Source organism: Centruroides vittatus, unplaced genomic scaffold (genome assembly GCF_030686945.1).
Source record: "Centruroides vittatus isolate TY-2023 unplaced genomic scaffold, ASM3068694v2 contig_726, whole genome shotgun sequence".
Taxonomy (NCBI): domain Eukaryota; kingdom Metazoa; phylum Arthropoda; class Arachnida; order Scorpiones; family Buthidae; genus Centruroides; species Centruroides vittatus.
This window is the reverse complement of record NW_027122463.1, coordinates 2,806,542-2,827,691: the sequence shown is the minus strand read 5'-3', so window position 1 is coordinate 2,827,691 and position 21,150 is coordinate 2,806,542. Positions and strand designations below refer to the sequence as shown.

Sequence of the window (21,150 nt, the reverse complement as noted above, 5' to 3'; positions counted from 1 at the left end):
TTTATTACATAAAATTTTTATCATATATCTATTTTACAGTTTACAGAATGTTTATATATGTTCTAGGTTGAAACAATTGGAGATGCATATATGGTAGTTTCCGGATTACCAGTAAGAAATGGACTCCGTCATGCTAGAGAAATAGCAAGAATGTCGTTAGCACTGTTGAATGCTGTGAAAACATTTACTATTCGACATAAATCGCAAGATCAATTAAAACTCAGAATAGGAATGCATTCAGGTCAGTTTAAAAAAAAATTCATAATACATTTATCAATATGACAATATTTTACACATTTTACCTATACTAGATCTATAATTTAATTTCCCTCCTCTCTAGAAAATACATTTTTGAACATCTCTCTTATATAATCTCACTTAAACCACGGCTTTTTATTCTATATATAATATTACTTTTATCGAAGAATATCATCAAAGCTACAATTGCTTACAATGGTGAGAAAAAGAGCAGTATCCACCTGTACAATGTCACTTGCTAGAATCGAACAAATCTTTAACTTGCGTGTGATCTAGTTAGGGTTGTTTTTATTTTTATGTGCTAGAGATTGAAAATTAATGGTGTCATAATTTTCGTACGTGATCTCGATCACGTAAGAAAAATTGCCGCGAGATCGAACGATTGTCCACCTTGCAAGATCCATACATAATTTGATGCAAAAGTGACTAATAATTACTTTGAAGTAGTTCTTATTACAAACTTTATACAACAAAATTTTGTTCATTTCTATTTTACCAGGTTCTTGCGCTGCTGGTGTCGTGGGACTGAAAATGCCAAGGTATTGCTTGTTTGGGGATACTGTAAATACCGCATCCAGATTGGAATCTACCGGATTACGTAAGTGTTTATTCAATTAAAGAAAATATAATTTGTAAACATATATAAATTTCTGACACTTTTCTTCCAACATTACATTGTTATGCTAATTTATGCCAATTTTGTGATATTATTTTAATAAAATATTACATTTTAAGAATTATTTAATCTAAAATTAGCAAAATATAAGAATATAATACTTCTCATTGATTTAAATATTGCTATAATTTAAAAAAAAAATGAAAATTTGAAATATATGACATTCTATTATTTTAAATAAATTAAAATTAAAAGGACACTTTTTATTTTACATAAGTAAAACTCCAGCAATGAGTTGCTTAACTTTTCCGGTAACATTTGAGGCACTTTTAATTATTCTAAAATGGCAAAAAGCTTAATTTTGAGAGTAGGAATGGGTTTTATAAAAAAATTTTAAATGCTAATAACAAGTAAAATTTTCATTAAGTGTGATACACACGGCTCTATCTCCCACTCACTCGACCTTTAATCACTAAAATTTAACAGCATCAGTCCCTATCATACACAATCCTCCATGCAAAATTTCAGAAATTTTCGACATAAAGTACGGGAGTTATTAAGTTTAAAAACGTTTAACAAAATCGTGCCCCCACACACAAACAAACATCCATCCATACAGTAATGTTCAAAATAACCACTCAGTCGGTTTGACGAAAAACACAAATTTTATATTTACAGTAAATGTACAAAATAATCCAAATTAGAGTTACAATTAATTATGCACAAACAATAATCCAACGACAACCGACTATTCCCGTACAAATTCGTCGAAAGAACTCCTTACGAACAAACAGACTTGTAATTAACAAAACCTCCGAGTCAGGAACAAGTTCATACACAAACACGTAACTTCCAACGAGAGAGTTAGTTAGCACCTCGATAACGACGATCTCCCTTGATCCGATCCGATCCGATCACCTCCGATACGATGCCAGCCGATCCGAACTCCCGATACGAGCTCGATCCGAGCTTAAATAGTCGACGGCGTTCGAACACTGCTCCAATCAAATTTGAATGTTCCCGCAACGGCCGCCAACGGTCACTTCCCGCCGGCCAATCGTCCGATGGTCGACGATTTGAACTTAACGGTTCTTCCCACGGAAGTTCCTAACGGTCGTTTCTACCGGCCGATCCTAACGACTTTTCCGTTAAGAAAGTTCGTTATAACAAACTGGTGGGAATCGCGCGTCTTGGCGATTCCATACCTTACACCTCCGCGGCCAAGGATCAAACTGAGCTTAGCCCAAGCCTGTTTGATCCAACAACACTCAGCAATTTTACACATGTCCGTTGGTGCGGACTGACCCTTACCTCCGGTACAACCGGGCAAACTCGCTATAACCCGCGCACAGAGATGCCTCGCGATGGTGTAGGACCCCTTGGATCCCCGAGACCTATCCGCGCGGGCCCCCCTACGAGGAGGTCGTCCCCGTCGCCTTCGGCGCGTCATCCGGTTTTGTTGGTCACCAGATGTCGCTCGGCCCTTCTCACGGAATTTGGGTTTCTTACCGCGAGCTCGGTCGTGCCCGTTGTCCGTCGTCTTCCGGACCGGCGATATGCCTCCCTTTGGACTTAGCACGTGTGTGGGTAGTTCCGATTGGCCACTGGCCGCGCCCGCCGTGGCCCGAGACCTCCGGGTCTCTTCACCTCTGTGTTTTCTTTGAACCCGAGTGACGGTCGCCAAGATCACGTTTCGCCTGTTGCCCAATCAATCCGGCCAAGTCGTCCACGGAATGACACTCCTTCGTAGCATCCAGGGGCTTATCCCGTGTCACATTCGGTAACCCTAGCAGCGGTTCGCTAGTTTCTCCGATCGCTCGTCTTTGGTCATCGGCGTGTTGCGCCAACTGAGTCGCGGGTTCCCGGCCGATATCTCCCAAGTCGATTATTTCCCCAACGCCACAATTTTGACCCTGAGGCGTCCCAGCTACCCCATTCTTTACTGCTCTGACTCCCGGCCTCCCTTCATCAGCGTCCTCGCCCTCCAGTTTCCTGTTCGCGGCGGGTCGTTCGCTTCGGCTATCCGATTCGCTACCGGAATATCTCCTCGCAATAGGAATCGCGTCCCCTGCTTTATTTTGCTCAGACTGCGCCCTCCGCTCACACTGGGCCGTGCGCTGCCGCTCTTGTGTCTGGTCAAGCGGTCCTATGACCATCCCCCGGTTTTTGTCGTCGGGCGGCTCTCGTTTAACCGCCTCGCTCGCTTCCACGAACATCCCCGCTACCGCACTTAATATACTCTGCTCCTCAGCTAATTCCCTTTTTCTTGCCTCGGAATCCGCTTTCTCTCTCGCTTCTACCAGCGCTCGGAAGTCCCTTTCCGTTAAGAGAGCGTCTGTCGCTTTCCCTAACCTATTGGTGATCGCACACGTCACCCGTGCCGATCCCGGCGTTTCTTCGCGTCCTTCCTCCCACAATCCAAGCGGTACTGACGCTAGGCCTGCCTCTACCTGGTGACCGAAGGCTCCAACGAGTTGGCTTTCCTCCTTCGTTCCCGTCACCGCTTTAGGGACCCATGACTCCCTTAACCCCGACGCTTCCGTTCCCGAAACGTCCTTAACTGGGGGACCATTTCTGCCGCTTACTGTCTCAGCTTCCTTCAGCGACCTCCCGACTTCGGGTTGGATATTATGAACTGCCTCCTCCCGTCTTGCCGCGACTCCACTAGGCTCCCTAATGTCCCGGTCTACCTGTGAGCTGCGCCTACTTTCTACTCTTAGCATGGGGACTTTGGCCACCCTGACCCCAGCGGTTCCCGTCCTCGATCCGGCTACGTACGTGGGCCTCCCTTCTCCCCGCATTGCCTTGACCCGATCCTTTGCTTCCCCGCTCCCCGGTGGGCAAGAGAGTTTGGATGCTCTCACCTCCACCACCACGCGGTCCGCTGCCTTGGGTCGCATGCGTTCGGCCTCGTCGTCTACCCGCCTATCAGGACACCCTCTTTTCTGCCGGTCAGTTTCCCTTGGCCTATCCAATTCCCCCTGCGGCTTGTTTCCCGACAAGCTAATTCTATCCCCGAAGTCGCGGTTCCCCTCGACTTTAAGTCCTTCGGATCGTGTTTGCTGTTCCTGCCGCTTCGTATCGTCTAATTTCCCGGTGATCCCCAGCCGTAACTTAAGTCGTTCTAACTCTATCTCTGCTCTCCTCGCCTCGGACTCGATCTCTGCTCTTTTTGTCACTGCCTCGGTTTCCGCGATTCTCTCTTTGCTTGCCGCCTCGATTTCCGCTCTTTTTGTCTCTGCCTCGGACCTGATTCTCTCGATCTCGAGCTGTAACTTAAGCGCTTCGAGGTCGTCTCCGACCCGCTTGTCCTGCGCGATGAACTCGGCTCGTCATCCTCCCAGTCCCTAGCCTCTAGCTGCCGCGATTTCGCGCGTCTAGGCATCTCTGTGTGCTAGCGAGAAACAAAAAATTTACCTGGGTCTAATTGCTGGTGATGCTCTGTACGCGTCTGCTTCTCTGTCGTAGCTCAGTTCTTCCGATTCTTTGGAGTATAATCCAGGATAATCCAACGTAATCCAAAGTATCCAAAATATCCTGTCGAGACTGCGCCAGTAATGTTCAAAATAACCACTCAGTCGGTTTGACGAAAAACACAAATTTTATATTTACAGTAAATGTACAAAATAATCCAAATTAGAGTTACAATTAATTATGCACAAACACTAATCCAACAACAACCGACTATTCCCGTACAAATTCGTCGAAAGAACTCCTTACGAACAAACAGACTTGTAATTAACAAAACCTCCGAGTCAGGAACAAGTTCATACACAAACACGTAACTTCCAACGAGAGAGTTAGTTAGCACCTCGATAACGACGATCTCCCTTGATCCGATCCGATCCGATCACCTCCGATACGATGCCAGCCGATCCGAACTCCGATACGAGCTCGATCCGAGCTTAAATAGTCGACGGCGTTCGAACCCTGCTCCAATCAAATTTGAATGTTCCCGCAACGGCCGCCAACGGTCACTTCCCGCCGGCCAATCGTCCGATGGTCGACGATTTGAAACTTAACGGTTCTTCCCACGGAAGTTCCTAACGGTCGTTTCTACCGGCCGATCCTAACGACTTTTCCGTTATGAAAGTTCGTTATAACAAACAGGTGGGAATCGCGCGTCTTGGCGATTCCATACCTTACACATACATACAGAAAAACCGCGAATGTTTTACATTTCTCGACGTTTCAAGGGCCCCTGAGTCTAAAAATATAAAAGTATTGGGGGGGGTCATTTTTGATCGATCTATACTTTCCTTCTATTATATTTAACAGCCGGTAAAAGGATATAAAGAAGATTTAAAGAATTTTTCAATAATTTTGTGTTTGTAAAAAGCCAATTACTTCATATTTGTCAGACAACAGAATATATATTATTACACTATAATAAATAGAAATTAATAAATATCAGTCTGGAGAATTCTGGAATTACTTGAAACTGTTGCTTGTGTAATATTTGAAATTCAATACTTATTCTTTCTAAAGAATAAAATTCGATAAAAATTATTTGGATCTGAGATTTCAGTAATTCCTACAGTTGAATGATCTTTTCTTTTCAAAATTAAATATCAAATGGCAATTATTTTGTGAAATTTAATTCCTAAATGATAAAAGCTATAGTTATTATATAAAAGTTTCTATTTATTTTTGATGATACGTTACTTCACATTACTAAATTGGTTTAATCTGATATAAATTATGTTACAAAAATGGAAGCAGTAATTGGACAGGTTGTAATAAATATTTGTTTGAAAACGAAATTTTTTTACTAATTGCTAAAAATAATATTACATGACAATATATTTTGCTAATTAGTAGACTTTGTCATTTTACATACTTTATTGCTATTACATAACTTACATTAAGAACAATGGTGGATCTCTTCATTCTTAGCTGATCTTAGCCACAATTCCTTCCTTACATGTCTTGTTCTCTAATACACTAATTTCCGCTATTTTGCTGTTTTATGCCCTCTCTGAAAGCACAAAAAGAGCCTCTTCATTTTGGCCAAAATATTGGTGGATAATAAAGGACGGACCCTATACAGCCGTCTGAATCCACCAGAATTCTACGCATAACCCATATTCGAATCACGTCCTCAGAGTGGTAGACTTTTGCCTTAACCGACTGGGTCATCTGACCATCACTACATGCCGATTAATAACGCTCATCTAAGCTATAATAGCATTATAAGGAGAAACAAAGGTTTGCACTTTAACCTCTTATAAGTGATGATCAATTTTCCCATATGTCGAGACAAATAAAGCAGATAGGAGCCGATGATCGATGGACAAAATAATTGCGGTACGAAACATACACAATGTATATTACAGAGTATAATGTGTGCAGAAAATACGAAAAGTGTAAAATGTTAATTCAATTAAGTGTTAAATAAAATAGGCGTCTCTCTCTTAAGCTTTAGTCAAATCTCCCGGAGGTACCCAAAATAGACAAGTATTATTTCTTTGCTACCATTCTGTCAAGTCAAGTGTTTTTTTGACTTTGTTCACTTTTATTAAGAGATGACCATGGGTTGTATATGCGTTATATATATATATATATATTTCTTTTGAGGTCCACAGTTAAGCGAGTTATATGCGTTTATAAAAACTATAGGAGTCTCACACCCGATTTTACCCTACATCGCGTTTAAAAATTATACGAACGTTTTGAAGCATATTATAATAAAACCTTTATTGAAGCTTGGTATTAAAATAATATATAAAACTACCGACGAAATTTTTTATTTTTGTTCGTGCTTTTTACAAAAATAACTGATAAGATCTTAAAGATTTATTTGAATCTTAATTATATATCATAACAGCACAGTAATACCAGGAAGATCTATTAAAATTAATTTATTGCAATTTTGCAATGTCGTTTCTAAAAATATTGAAAAAAAAATTACAAACTAATGACATCTACAGGTATATTGACTTTCAGAAAGCATTTGGTATTGTTCCTGTCTGCTTTATTAAGAAAATCAGTAAAATGGGATTGGACACATCAATTTATTTACGGATACCATTTTTTATAGCTAGAAATCATTCTGTTTACTTAGAAAAGGAAACTTCTGATCCTCTCTCAGTATCTTATCACAGTATTTAGTTACATTTTTCTCATACATATGGATTTATGTATTATTTATTGAAGAGTCAAGATGATGAGGGATAGAGGGTACTCGTGTTTATTTCTACTTTAAAATAATCTTTTTGCCATATTATAATAACTAATACAGTAATATGATATAAAAGGTTTTATAAATAACAGGTTGCATCACACATAATTTTAAATATTATTTCCGGGAATGTTACGAACTCGTTGCTGGATTTTTTAAAAATAGGATACCGTAATGCTTTTTAACCACAAAATTTAATAGCATCAATCTCCTTAATACACAAACCTCCCTGTAAAATTTGAAGAATTTTCGACAGAATTCAAAGTGGGTGAACAAAATCGTAGAACACAAACGTACGCAGCAAATAAAAAAAACCAGTGTAAAAGTCTCGGGGATCATTTTTTTGACTGATCGCCATAATATATAACAGCAAGGAAAGTGAACTAACATATGAGGTATAGTAAACATTTTTAAAACATTTTAGGAAGTTAAGGTTTACAACTGGTATAAAAAATAACATGAATTTTACGGTTTTCTGGTGCTTTCAACCGTTATATTGTATCTGCTGCTATGTGAAAGCTTCGTTTAAATCTTCTTTTCGAACTTTCGTTACAATGTAACGTTGACTCCTCTGTCTTCGGCATCAATATATAAACTTTGATGAGTAATTTACCAATATAATCTTCTTATTGTTAGTTTTCAGCAGCTAATTTAGTTCTACTTTAGTTTACAAGATAAATACATTTTAAGTAGAAACGTACATTCAGAAAGTATTGTTGTTTAGTGATTTGTTTTTCTTTTGTAAGTTTACGTTATATCCTCTGAGGTCACTGCTAAACCACGTTCCACATACACACATCTTCATTTTTTCAGGTGTTGCCCATGATTCTTTACCTGTATAAAGCTGTACTTTCAAAACATGATATTTCACTATTGCAGAGTGTCTACACTTTTGTCTTATACTTCTCAATTGACAATAACTGACTTCAGTATCAAATTTAATACGTTTCATATAGAAAATCTTATATAGCCACATTGTTTATATGCTTTAGTAATAAGATTTCCAGAACATGTTATAATGTTTATTTCATGATACGAATTTTTAATGAAATAGTTCAATCCGCGTTAGAGAGTGTTTCTGCAGTTTGGTCTATGGAAAGCAATGTAGGTCTATTTATTTAATACAAAGAATTGAAATTGTATTATCTCGTTTTATCAAGTATACATTGAATTAAAAAATGATATAACTTACTATAGAAAAACTATTATCTTTGTCTTAATCGATTTACTATGCTCACCTTTGAACAGAGAAGAATTAAACATGTAATTATAATAATTGAAAAAAATACATATCACAGTTAACATGGATTAATGTTTACCTTTATTCATATTTATGTTTAATATAAGAATAAAAGATTAAAAGCATATTTTTCAACTTTTAACACATTTTCGATTCAAAATTGTTTATTTGTCTGAATTACATGTTATATCAATTTTATATGCTTCTAGAATTAATTCAATTTGATGTAATAATGATGAAAGCAAATACATGTAACAGTATATTGAACAGGGATATGAGTTATATTACTAATTTATCTGCTGTTTGAAAGAGTAATTTGTTAATTTGCTAATGCTGATTGCTCTATTAGAGTATTAATAGGACTTATTATACTGATTCAACTTGCGGATTGAATTAATCTATTGGTTGTAAAGAGAAAACTTTCTTTATTTGCATCTGTATTTAATACTTTCTTCTATTTCAGACCTTTCATCCCCGATCAATAGGTATTAGATTTTATTTTGTAAGAGATTTTTAGAAATCTTAAAGTGCGTGCAGACGTCGGTATGCTTACATTCATGTGTATTCTAAGGGTTCTTGCAGATAGTAAACTCGGTAACAGAGAGCGATCTTCCAGCAACCGAAAATAGAAGTTGTTAATTATTGTCTTTCAAACGGGAGACTTGTCACCGAGTAGATGTAGATGATCGAACATGAATCTCTTGTTCCTTTCGACGCCGAGATACTGAAACATTTTAGGACGATTCTTCAGTTGCACTGGAATCTTCAGATGGAAGAGAGAATTCAATAGCAACTTAAGAAACTTTCTTCGACACACCGAAAAAATGTTTTTATTTAATTAGAGAAAAATTCTGGTATCTGGAATCTGCTGAATACAGCAATAAAAATGGATCATATCGGTAGATCCATCATCATAATGAATCTACCCATACCGTCTTTTATTTTATTTTATTTTTTATTTTTTCTAAGATAACAACGAAAGAAACAACCTCTGCTTCCTGCAGCATGCTGTTACTATGAAAATTTCAATGATATTCAACAATTAGGAAGAGATGGGTGCTATCTGTCTTATACCTCCTTTTTCCTGTCTACGCGAGACTCAGACCCCAGAGACTAGTCTATCTTCCGGTTACAGAGGACTACCATCTGAAAGAGTCCTAAATGTATGTGCTCGGGTCTTTTTGCGAATGCATGTTTATTGACATGCACACGTACAGTACGTTCTCACATCGCTCTACATTCATCCATCTGTTTTTATGAAAATATCAGAAGCAATGATTATGGCTGTCTCTGCTGCTTTTCTAGTCATTAAAATGAAGTCTTTTGCTTTCTTTTTCTTCTTGTTCGCTAAATTAGCTTTCGTTATTTGTGCAGTGAAATTTAATTGTTTCGCGATATCGTTATGCGTTATCGCTATGCGTTAATTTATTTGTAAAACATTAATAAGTATCCCATAATATAGGCTATTTTTCTTAAATATCTATTGATTAGAAACATTTCTCATTAATGCACTCGAATGATTCACAGCAGTGGCGTATCCAATGTAAAGGGAACCTAAGTTAAAATTTCATATAAATCACTAAATATTTTAATAAAATTTTCGCAGTTAGTACTTAGTAATTTATGTACGTTTGTTATAATCCATTACAAAAGTTAATTTAATTGTGAACTAAATTACCATTTTCTCTATATTTAGATATTTTTATTAACATTTCCATTATGAACGGAAGAAGATCCGGATAAACTTTACGGGTCTGGAGGGGAACCTATTAATATATCACACACTTAAGTTTTACAATATAATTCACAACATACTCACAATATATTTATGAGGAATATATTTTTAAGAATTGAGATATGAAATTATAATTCAGATTCTACAAAGGATGTTTTAAATCATTTCAGGAGACTCAACATTATATCGAGTAAAACTAACAAATCATTAATGAGATCGGCAATTACTCTATGCTTCGTCTGCGTTAGCATTAAATAAAACAAAATTGTCCATAGCTATCGTCATTCTTATTTTAGTAAATTTTAACACAAGTTAAGCTGAAATTATTAATATCAAGTGGGAGTTTGTTCGTAGAGAAATTGCATAAGTAATATTGATTCTTCCTATATTGATCATTTAGAACTAGAAAATAAACGATATAAATATACAAAATGGTTTGCTTCCATAGGTTTTATACAGTATATTTATTAATTATCATTTGTTTTTGTGCTATCGTAATAAATCTTTACTAGTTCTTTAGTTAGTCTAAGGTCTACCATGTCAAAATTAAAGCAGCTTTTATTTTTGTCATACGCAACTGCAATTGATCTACGCTTTACCCAGCTTTTACACTATTCAATGCAATGTTATATATAACAGAAGGAAAGTATAGCGATCAAGATTTTTACATTTAGACTCCGAGAACATTGAAACGTCGAGAAATGTAAAAGAAAATTTGGGGATTTTTCTGTATGTATGGATAGTTGTGTGAGGGCGCGATTTTTTTACTCTCTTTGAAGCTTAATAACTCCCGTGCTTTCAGTCGAAATTTTGTGAAATTTTCGGGGAGGTTTATGTATTAGAGAGATTTATTTTATTAAATTTTGGTGTTTAAAGTCTGTGGAGTGGGCAGATAAAGGGGATCGTGTGTCATATCTCAAATAGAGTCAGACTTAAAAATGATTGTACTCGTTATTGGCATTAACAATTTTATATAAAACTCGTACCTACACTCAAAATTAAGCTTTTTGACATTTTAGAATAATTAAAAATATAAAAATTGTTAAAAGAAAATATAACGGATGACAGCACACGCAGTTTAAATGTTGCCGGGAAAGTTAAGTAACTCGTTGCTGGATTTTTTACAAATAAACTTCAAAAACAAATACAAAATGAAATAGATATAAGTAAGAAGAAATACGATTTTGAGTTAACAGAAAATAATAATGTCTGTTAAACTAACCAAATATATTTTATTAAATTATATTCATTATTATCGAGTCGTAGCATCATTTAACTTCTTACTTTCTTTTTTCTGGTATTTTTATGCAGATAAATCGTTATTTATTCGGATATAAAACGAGAAATTTATTGTTTAGAAGGCATTACTCTTTATATTGTTTATAAGTACAAAGCTACTTAAGACAGATAGACAATTTACTATTTAACAAATTGCAAGGATACAAATTATATTGATAAAAAGTAACTTCATTTAGCTACCAATTAATGTTAGCAAATGTAAATATTTTTAAATAGTGTTTATACTTAGAATACTTTAAAAATATAACTAATAAGTTCAAATGTTTCTTCACTCTGCTATCGCGCTTTCCAATGTGATTCTTTACGCACGGGTAAGTTATCAAATTAATGGGACGATATATCAGTTTTATTCAATATCTGAGCATTGATATGTTAGGCACATTGTTAAATATACTGTAATTAAGCATTGTAGACGACAAAATCATTCGTATCTTGAGAAGTTTGACCATCTAAAATTTAATAGCATTAATGACCCTGATGCACAAATACCCATGGCAAATTTCTTTTTCTTAATCTTTACCCCATCCTGAAATAAATAAAACACAAAAATGGAATTCGTGTTTTTTTCCTCCTTTTAGTTCAAATGTCGCAAAATTTCGAGATTTACAAAAATCTCGAGGAATCAAATATGACACGACTACAATACTTTCCCGTGTTATGTTGGTGGAACAGCCGGGAAAGTAAAATGAAATCTCAAATTTTAATGACATTCTTTCTTATACGGGCAAGCAAAAAATTGATTTAAAATTTAATATAAATAAATCAGCCAGAATCTATCTATAAATTCCATTATAAAATAAATTTTATTAAAAATAAGGAAATTTAATTTATTTCTAGCTCTGAAGATTCATGTCAGCTCTCAGACAAAAGAATTTTTGGACACGTTTCACACATTTCTTTTAGAGTCTCGTGGAGAAGTCGAAATGAAAGTAAAACATTAAGAACATATATTCTTATTCCCTTTGATTTTTAAAATATTTTTCCAAATTTATTTATATTTTTTTATAATTAGATAAAAGTTATACAAGTTTACAATTTAATTTGTAAATTTTTCTTACTTGTATTGAATTTTTATTATTGTAATTATTTTACTTAACTTCGGTTATTAATTTTAAATATATCCTCGTATAACTAATTTTCTATCGAAATATTAAATTAGCAGTTAGATTTATTAATATCTTACCATCGAATTTACTTCGATATTAATTAAGTGTGACCGAAAACTAATTAAATGTTAATTTTCTAGGGAAAAGGAAAGATGACGACATATTGGCTTCTTGGAGAAGTAGTTAAAAATAATCCAACTTCGACAACTCCTAAACCTACAAAAAAATAAGATAGCAGGACGTGACTTCATTATGACGTCTTCCAACAGTCCTGCCATAAAATGTTAACTACGAATGCGAATAATCACTGGAGAAACGATCAGAATTTCGTGATATTTGTTATGGGAGGAATAACCCAATGGTTTTACATAATTTTCATCAATGTTATCAATTCGTTCATCCCCCAATGTTATTGTAATGTAATGTATATTGTTGTCTTGTAAATATGTTTGAAAGTAAAGTTTACTTTTCGTTGTTGATTTAATGGTTTTCTTTTTCAATTAACGACTAATCACTACCTCAGAATTTCCTAACAATCCGATAAAATATTTAACTCGGCGGCAGTTTTATAAAATAATTAGTAAACCTTTACAAATACCATGTTTCCCCTTATTACATAACGTAAACAAATGAATTTTAATGGTAGATTTTATGTAAGAGAAGTACATTTTTAAATATTTAATGTATAGAGTTAATGTAATTGTAAGTTTTGTTTGGTTTTATAATTCGTAAAGTAGAATATCGCTTGTAAATTTAATATTTTAAATATACTGTAGAAATATTTTAGATATAAAGTACTGTAGACGTGGTGATGTATAAAAGTAACGTGCTAAATGTTTAAATCGAAGGTCTCAAATTCAAATGCAGCAAAGTACCAGATTTTAAATAGATGTATATCAGATGTAGGCTGTATTCAATACTATTCTATAAACCAAATCATACTGTTATTAAAAAATAGGCTCTAATAAATGCCCTTTTGTTTCCAGGTCTTTAAGACTTACGAAACCAGGTATTTGAACTTTTTCTGTTTTAATCCTCTCAAGATGTTAGAAACATTAATTTTTAGAAAAGAAATCATCATGGTTGCGGGCCGGATATGAAACCTTAACGGGCCACCAGTTTGCGACTCCTGGTTTAAATATTCGAGAATACAAAAATGAATATTACTACTAACAGTAAAGAAGTTATTCGGTTTGATACTGAAAGCAAATATATATTGTATACATCGTTCAATATTGGTGTAAGTATAATTAAAATACTGTACGTAGACATTTTCAATGTTATTTAAAATAAGTTCTGTTTTGCGATGTTTTGACACTTAAGTTTGGTGAAAATAAAAAGCAGTTTTCTAATCTTAACAATGAATTTTATTTTAAAATTCACAAGTTCACATGTTTAGAGCTGTCTACAGCGAAAACTGCTATAAATCGGATTTACAAAAAATTTCCGATGTGTATTATTAAATCCACGGAAATGCAAGTTTTGGGTAAAATTTCAGATTCAGATGTTGCCATCAAAAAGAATATTGGGGCTTTAAACAATAAGGAAATGTACAAATTACAGTATTACGTCACATTGTTATCATAGAATCTCTACTTAACGCATGCAAGCTTAACGTGGAATCATGCTACGAAAAATGAAACTTTTCGCATCACCATTGCTTGTAAATTGTTTTATCAAAACAAGAAATCCGATACTATTGCATTAAAGCATTCGTAGCATTGGAGAGAATAAGGAAAAGTCTTATCTCTGCCACTGTGTAGAAAAATGATTTTAAAATTCGAAAAATACGGATTCATTGGACATTAGACCTGGAAGAGCTCAAAAGCTTGTTTCCGAGCAGCTGACAGAAGGTATAGGAATATCGTGGGTTGAGGAGAGCCAGCCAAAAGTGCATTGAACGAAAAGTGTTCGCAGTATTGCAAGAATATTAGATAAACCATCAACAGTTCACAAAATTGCATGAAACATCGTGCGTGCACTTACAAGATATCTCACGTTCAATAATTTTGTCTTCCTATCTCGATGCCAGACATATATTTGCATTCGAGAAGCGAAAAATGATTGGCATGAGGTTTCTTTCGACAGTTGAGACTCGTTTCTATCAGCACGGTGCTGACAACACCTACAATTCCAGAATTCGGACTAGAGGAAAAGATTCGCAAAACTGAAGAAAAACCGTCCATTCTCCAAAGATAACCGGACTCGTTTCAAGTTTTCATTCATCTATGGAAAGTTTTTTTTTTTTTTTTTAATACCTTCGACCCAAATTCCGGATTACGTGTTCGGTTACTGGCAGTCGATTTACAACGCTACTGAATAATAATGTAAATCCAGCGCGACAGCGCATTTGCGACATTTCAACTGAGATAGAGAGAGCCTTGGATCGACCGGGTTTTATGCATGATGGCACTTGCCACACATTGCAAAGCCGTTAAAGAACTGATAAGGAAGATCTAATTGTTAGCCGTCACTTCTCTAGAGTTGGTCACTTCGTTCACTCTATCTAAACCCGTACGATTATTGATAATGGTGACATTTCAAAGCTGTTTATGGGGAAGACATTGATTGATGGATGGCGTCATACCCTTAACATTTTATAAGAAAGTTTACCGTCAACGATCGAATACGATATCGAGGTTTCAAATGGATCAAAAAATAGAGCCAACTATATCGAACATATATTTTATGATTTAGTGAAAAATAAATTACGAAATAGCCATTTCTGGGCGTCTTATTTCAGCTTACAGCGTAGCACCGATTCTCCTCTTGGTGGCAATTTATGGAACTAATAATTTTTTCTCCAACTTCTAGTTACTTCAATAACACACGCCGAAAATTTATCATATATGAGATGGATACTTTTGACTGTAGACTATTCTAAACAGACAAATGTGTTTTACGGACACAGTGTATATCACTTCCACATCATTGTTTCAAAATACATGGTTAAATTTTGGGGATGTCTCAGCGATTCTTGATCGATCAATCGGATCAAATAGAGATAGTTCAACAGAGTTAGAACTTCCTTTGTGCCCTTGTTTATATTTTAAGCCATCTAAATACATTCAAGTAATAAAACTAGTTTAAACTTCTGTTTATTTATTTAAAACTTATTTCATTGTTCTTTTCAATTGTATCGTGGTATTAGCTGCCAAAATCAAAAATTAATTTTTGTTAAAAAAACAAATTGTTTTTATATTATGTTTTTTTTTCTTATTAGAAAATATATATTTATCAATTATAAAAAATTATAAATAAAATTTCATTTGACTTATGTTTAAATTCTCTCGAAATATAAAAGACAAACAAAAAACAGTAAAAAAATAAAAAGAAATTAATTAGTTGTAATATTATAATTGGTATCTAAAATTATGCTTTTGTTTTATTATAACGTATTATAATATAAATTAAAAATATCAGATGTTTCTCGGACTAAATTTTAATTAATTAATGTAATAGTTAACGTGTTATTTAATTAATTAAAATTACAATTACAGATCTGAAAAAGTGTGAAATTCAGAAAATTTTTTAATAATGCCTCTATTTGCTCAGAATTATATGATAGATGTATGCAGGGATATCCTAGTTCGGAGAAAAACACCATTTCTATTTCTAACGATTTGATTGAAATACCTACTTTAAGTAATTCTTTTGTATTGAAGAAATCTATAATAATTGAGACTATTATTATTATTATAACTTTACAAGAGAACTTAAGACGTAAACGAGTTTGAGCATTGAAATTTTCCATTATGTTTATAAGTTTTTAAGTACTAACATTGAACATCATAGCGTTTGCTTTATGACTAATATTATACTCTATTATAAAGTTATATTTTGAAAACGAGATTGTTGGCAATGTTCAATCGTTCTCGACTCTCTGTTATCTGAAGATCATCATATTTCATGAATTTCATTACTCAATCCAGTAACTACTCATCTTATATTTCATAATTATTATGAAATAAATTATGAAATTCAAATGTAAAAATATAGATAAACTCGTATAACAGCTTTTGTCAATTAATCATTGTAATTAATAGTTTGTGTTTCTTAAATTACTATGTATTAAAATAATACAGACTTTCACATTTACATTCATTATTAAAATATCTTTGTAAATATCATTAACCAATTCGTGAATTTTTCTCTTTTCGGCATTATAAAATCGAAATTTTTTATTCTTAGTCGCCGTGTTTGATTAGGTTAAGTTAATGTTTCGCTACATATTATAAATCAACTTATAAACCAACGACTACTCTAATTGGCTACCGTTACAATCTTATTATATAACAAAAGATTATAATCTTACGTTATAAAATATAACTGTAAGTGTATAAGCAAAATCCTTCATTATAAATATATAGTAAATTTCGTTATAATGAAAGACTTCATTTATATGTATAATGTTATAACTATTATGGTTGTAACGAAATATTTTATAACAGAAAATACAAATGCTCAAACTCACTAAATACTTTTTATAGCGCCAGCTTAAACTTGAAAAGAATATAAAAAATTTGCTGATAATATCTGAACCTATTGCTCTTTTAAAGAATGTACTTTTCCAGTCACATTTATTCAGAACTGTTTTTTATGTAGGAAATAATTTAGTTGTAAAATCAGAAATAAAAATATATAGACTGTAATCAGCTAGACATTTATAAAATATTTTTTCAAAAATTTTGTTAGAAGCTTCAGAATTTTCTCGATAAATATAACTTATACATCCATTTCAGTATGGATTCAAAAGGAACACCTCTACCATGACGCATTGGAGCATTATATAGACAAGATTACAAGTGTTTTGACAGCACTAACACTACCGCTACTGATTTTGTGGATTTCTCTAGAACATTTACCAGTGTTAATTTCAATATGTATTATAGAAATAACTTGATGCTATTAATCTGGTCGTATCATATTTCATCAACAAAAAAGGTTACGTGAAATTAGAAACCAAGATCTCAAGAGTTTTCAGATGCTGAGTGACATACCATAAGGATCTGTATTGGACGCAATTTTATTTAATATTAAAGACATTTGTCTAGATTGGACAAAAAATTGATATCATTACAAAATCTTATCGAAGTTTAACAACTCTCGAATATATATTAAACGTTAAGCTAGAAAACATCCTTTACTTCGGTAAAGAAATTGACGGTAAGTGCAGAAAAATAAATTAAAGTTCAAGAATAAAATATTTAAAATGGAAAATCGAGAGCTAAATAAGAATACACAAGTCAATTATTAAACGTACTACAAATGCCAAGGCTGGGTTTAATGGCCGATGATAAATTGAGGTGGAAGAATTTATCTATTCATTTTCAAAATTTAGAATTATATTGAAAAAAATCAACTTATTCTGTATTGAGTCTAAAATATTCTATATGATATAGTAGTATAGGCAGTGCTTCTACATACGTTATAATCAATTACAAGATCAAATGGACCAATTTACAAAATGATTAAACAATTTAGTCACTATTATAAGCAGATCCGTCGACAGGGAGAAGATAGAAATTTTCATTGGCCTGGAAAAAACTTAAGCGTCCTTAGCGGTTCCCACCCCCTAAAAAATTAAAACAATATACAGTATAAAATTTCTAACAGAAAACAAAATATTTAAGACTGCTTTTTATTAATAGAAAAAGATTCTACATATTTAATTTGTTGCAAAAAATATAAATAATAATAAATTGCTAAAGGGCACCATGGCCCGTACAATCTCTCGACGGCGTAGATTATGTATCATCTTCATTATAGAAAGATTAAATACAGTAAAAAATGAGTTCAATAAAACAGCTTTTACTGTTTTGTTATCTTTAACAAATGTAAGAGAACTATTTGAACTGAATTAATTTCTGTTTTAGTCCTGACTTGAGTAAAATACAATACAATAGTACAATAAAAATGTAAAAGCTGTACGAATTATATAAATTCTGAAATTTTTCTAATAAAAAATCTCGATTAAACGGAACTGAATAAAGCGATTTTCTTAAAAAGTGTGCTTATCTCGATTGTTATTTCGATTTTACATTGTTGAAAGATAAAATAGCAAACTGCAAATAGGGGTTGAAAATTTACTGACCTTTTATTACTGTTGATTTTTAAATTTTGACTCCAAATGCAAAAATTTGGAGTCAAAATTCATTCGAAGATCTTTCTGGACTCAGAATAAAAGCTGGAAATAAATAATTGCAAGATACCTTTGGTTATTTTGCTAAAATAGTTTTCTTTAGCAGTATGCTCTAAACCTGATAATGGTCCTTTAAGGTTATTTGGTGATGTAAAACTTTTATCTTCACTTTTAATTAGTCTCAAATGCACTAATAAAGTATCTGTTAATAACGATATTGTGTTTATGTCTTCAGTTTTATTGAAAGCTTTCGAAAATATTTTATCTGCATATAAACATGCAAATATCCACGCTTCTATGTCATCAGGAGTTACTACAGAAATCTTTATAAAAGAACTCATTCATCTTCAATTAATTTACCTTCAGTCGTAAATTCATCAATTTTCATACCTAACTGCTTAATTTTTTCAGCTGTTTGGTATGAAAACTGTTAGGTTCAACTGAAACTTTTTCTTCGTACACTTAAAAATTTCATAATGTATTTCTTCTAAACGACTTTTTAAATTATTGGTCCACCAATTAATCTCGATAAAAAAAAACGAACAAGTAAATTCAACAGCGATTTTATTATTTAAGAAAAAGAGGAAAAAATGAATTCTTTAGCGGATTTCCTCGAAGTTAAGAACAATTTAAAAGTACAGTACGTTCTGCGAGTGCAATAAGAACATTAAAGAAGTTGACATTCTAACAAAATGGAGACAGCTCAAATCGAAAACGACTTTTTTGAGTTTAAGGGATTTTGTTATTCTTTTAAAAGAGATGCCGAATATAAAGTGAAATTAGAATTTATTAGCAAAAACTTCTCAGTTAATGATTTGATAGTAGCATGAAATGTTTTAAATATATGATTTTAAAGAAAGAATAATGAAGAGATTTGTCTCGAATTTAAACGACTTGAACGCTTTAAGGGTTAATATTGTTGTCGATAACAAGCAAGATCGAAAGCAAGATGAAGATTTCGAAGTATAAACCGATGACAGTGTGGTTAGTAGTCACGAGAGACAAATATTGAGAAAAATAGATCAGGTGTCACTATTATAGAATTCCCTACAATAGCTTTAAATTTTAATGATATAGAGAGTACAATTAGATCTTTTGAAATGAGTGTATATTACTTTGTACACAGATGGTTCAAACCTGTCGGTTCAGTGCAAAGAACAGCCTGTCCTCGAGGAGTACGTTATTAGTCTACGTTTGAATTTCTACTAATGTAGAAATGAAGAATAAGGAGGAAAAATAAACAAGTTGTAGAGGAACAGTTTATTAATGGAGAAATTCAAGACCGTTATAGGATTCGAAATGATGCTAAGGGAAACTTTTAAAGATCCAGGAGAAAAATCGAAAAACGTTTAACACGAAAAGAAAGGATCCGAACCACTATAAAAAAAAGAACCAGTTGCCATTCGAAGAACGCAGTTTGGTTTGACTAAAGTCGTGCCCCAAATATCTAAGTCCATATAAAGTTGTATGCGTGAAACCCAGGTCCAGTAGTACCTCCTAAATCATAAAGATCCTAATCCATCGTCTACAGCTGCAGAAAATATGAAAAAAAATGGACGCAAGATGATGAATATTAAATCAGAAAAAACACTCCTAAAAACGACAAGATTTATGCAGACATACAGAAACGGCTTGCAAGACGTATAAAGATGATGAATTAAAGACGTAAGACGGGATCTTGCGCAATGGCACCTTAAAGACGGAAGATCTTTAACCTTTTATGATGTTCAATAAATAAAACAACATGTACCAGTGTGCCGAAAGCACGTCTACCGATTTTTATAAAGACATCAGCAAAGAGATTATTTCCTAGTCCAATAAAGAGGCCGCAAATTGGACTCCGGTAAGACCGAGTAGGAAGAGAGAAAGACGGATTCAGAGATCGGAATATCTATTCAGGATGGCCGAACAGTGGAATTTATGAAGTAAGAAAAGAGAAAAAGAAGACAATGACGACGAATATACGAACGTAGGAATTAGAACGTTTTTTAAAGACAAACAGGATGAACCGGACATAAAAAATGAAGCAGTTTTGTTGTTTTTGTCGATTATTTGGTCAAAACCTAGTCCTTATTATTCCTGTTCCTACAAATATATATATATTGTATATGTATATAACCACCGTTTTTAAATTAAGGAATTCATTGTCTGTCTTACTTACATGTAGTTTTATATATTTTACGACATATTCCTTCACATTCCTTCAATAAAATAGAGATAATTCGAAATATGGCATAATAAATGTTTGATAGATAAAAAATGAAAATAATTGCGTTTGTATATTTTTATAAAATTTTACTGTTTTCTTTCAAATTTTGTAAGAAGATTTATTAATTATTTATAACGTTTGTGAAACATTTCAGAAATTTATTGTTATTCTTTATATAAAGTGTGTGAGCAAACGCATTTGAAATTTTTTAGAAACTGCATTTTGTACCGTATGTGAGATGTATGTCTTTTTTTCCGAAACAAGGGTGCATTCATGCATTTGACTTACAATTTATTGTAACAAGTCACGAGCCTACACTTTCTAAGGTGTAAAGTATTAAGAATATCTTCCTGCCCATTTGTTT

General features: G+C 33.3%; 1 pseudogene; it reads left to right on the top strand.

Annotated features, from left to right (window-relative positions):
- LOC136980839 (atrial natriuretic peptide receptor 1-like) overlaps positions 1–12,914 on the top strand; it is a 311,833-nt pseudogene extending 298,919 nt beyond the window's left edge.
- Positions 12,915–21,150: the final 8,236 nt, after the last annotated feature.